This window comes from Notamacropus eugenii, chromosome 3 (assembly GCF_028372415.1).
Source record: "Notamacropus eugenii isolate mMacEug1 chromosome 3, mMacEug1.pri_v2, whole genome shotgun sequence".
NCBI classification, from domain to species: domain Eukaryota; kingdom Metazoa; phylum Chordata; class Mammalia; order Diprotodontia; family Macropodidae; genus Notamacropus; species Notamacropus eugenii.
In genome coordinates, this window is record NC_092874.1 from 267,545,008 (window position 1) to 267,547,463 (window position 2,456).

The 2,456-nt window shown below is 43.8% G+C and overlaps 1 pseudogene; it reads right to left on the reverse strand.

Moving 5' to 3' along the window:
• LOC140531523 (heat shock cognate 71 kDa protein pseudogene) lies at nt 1–1,950 on the reverse strand (annotated as a pseudogene).
• Between the last annotated feature and the right edge of the window lie 506 nt (nt 1,951–2,456).

The following is a 2,456-nucleotide window of genomic DNA, read 5'->3' on the forward strand; positions in this document are numbered from 1 at the left end:
AATTCTTTTTCTTCTGTTGTTTAGTCCACCTCTTCAATGATGGGTCCAGAAGAAGCACCTCCAGATGGGGCTGCTCCACCCCCTGGGAATCCACCCAGCATGCTTCCTGGCATGCTCCCTGCACTCTGGTACAGCTTGGTAATGATGGGATTGCAGACCTTCTCCAACTCTTTCTGCTGATGCTCAAATTCTTCCTTCTAAGCAGTCTGGTTCTTATCCAGCCAGTTGTTTATTTCATTACATTTGTCAAGGATCTTCTGTTTGTCTTCATCACCAATTTTGTCTTGCAGTTTTTCATCCTCCACTGTAGCCTTCATGTTGAAACTATGAAATTCAAGAGAATTCTTGGAAGACACCTTGGCTCTCTGCTTCTCATCCTCAGTCTTGTATTTCTGCACTTCCTGGACTATACGCTCAATGTCTTCCTTGCTCAGATATCCTTTATCACTGGTGATGGTGATCTTGTTCTCCTAGCCTGTGCTCTTATCCACAGCAGGAACATTGAGAATGCCATTTGCATTAATGTCAAATGTCTCTTCAATCTGAGGAACTCCTCTGGGTGCTGGGGGGATTCTTGTGAGCTCAAATTTGCCAAGTAGGTTGTTATCCTTTCTCATTGCCCTCTCACCTTCATAAACCTGAATAAGCACACCACGTTGGTTGTCCGAATAGGTGGTAAAGGTCTGTGTCTGTTTGGTGGGGATGGTGATATTATGTTTTATCAGAACAGTCATAACTCCACCAGCAGTTTCAATTCCAAGGGAAAGAGGAGTGGCTTCCAACAACAACAAGTCATGTACATTCTCAGATTTATCTCCAGACAAAATGGCAGCCTGGACAGCTGCACCATAAGCAACAGCCTCAGCGGGATTGATACTTTTGTTGAGTTCCTTGCCATTAAAGAAGTCTTGCAGAAGCTTCTGGATTTTGGGAATTAGAGTGGAACCACCCACCAGGACGATATCATGAATCTGTGATTTATCTAGCTTGGCATCTCTTAAGGCCTTTTCCACAGGGTCCAGCGTGCCACGGAAGAGATCAGCATTCATCTCTTCTAAACAGGCTCGGGTGATTGATGTATAGAAATCAATACCTTCATAGAAGAAGTCAATCTCAGTACTGGCTTGGGTACTAGAAGAGAGGGTGTGCTTTGCACGTTCACAAGTTGTGCAAAGATGGCAATCAGCCCTCTTGTTCTCACTGATATCCTTCTTGTGCTTTCGCTTGAACTCAGCAATGAAATGGCTAACCATTAAGTTGTCCAAGTCCTCCCCACCCAAGTGGGTGTCCCCAGCTGTGGACTTGACCTCAAAGATGCCATCTTCAATGGTAAGAATGGAGACATCAAAAGTACCACCTCCAAGGTCAAAGATCAACACATTTCTCTTGGCACCAACCTTTTTGTCCAAGCCATAAGCAATAGCAGCAGCAGTTGGCTCATTGATGATTCGGAACACATTGAGACCAGTGATGGTTCCAGCATGTTTAGTAGACTGACACTGGGAATCATTAAAATAGGCTGGTACTGTGACTACGGCATTTGTGACAGTCTTCCCAAGGTAAGCTTCAGCAATTTCATCTTGATCAAGACCATAGAAGATACTTCTTCTGGATAGAAACTTTTGGTCTCCCTTTTGTACTCCACTTGGCCCTTAGGCCTGCCTGCATCATTCACCACTGTAAAAGGCCAGCATCTGACTGTACAACTGCATCATCAAATCTACAACCAATCAGATGTTTGGCATCAAAAACTGTGTTGGTGGGGTTCATTGCAACTTGATTCTTTGCAGCATCACTGATTAAGTGTTCTGTGTCAGTGAAGGCAACGTAGCTGGGGGTGATTCTGATTGCCTGGTCATTAGCAATGATCTCCACTTTCTCATGTTGGAAGACTCCCACACAGGAGGAAGGGGTGCCAAGATCAATGCCCACTGCAGGTCCCTTCGACATGGTTGCTGGGGAGTTGGGGGTCATAGTTGACCACTGTGGAGAAAGAAGGGTTGCTGCTGCACTGAGTAGCCCCCCTTTTCTTTATTGAGCATGATTTAGTAGCGTCCTACTAACCAAACTGTTTTATGAACTTTGACTGAAATTCTGTGGAAAACAAATCCATGTCAACTCATATATGTGAAGTTTCAAGTGCAGCCATGATATATATTTCAGTTCTAAGGACTAAAGAATATTGACAAGGAAAATTCAGCCCTGACCGGTTTTGTAGCCTGAGGTCAAATTCATTAGTGTTCCATATAAGTGTGCACTGGTATCTCTGCTAGAAAAGATGATGAAAAGGCTTGAGAAGTTTGTTAAATGTAATGATTGATCTCCCTTTTATCCTTTGTTTCCTAAATTCCCCATATCCTTCTGGACTTAGCTCAAATGCTACCTTCTATAGGAGGTCCTTCCCTATAAAATGCCTTTCCATTTACACAGTATATGGGTATATCCACTGTATGGAG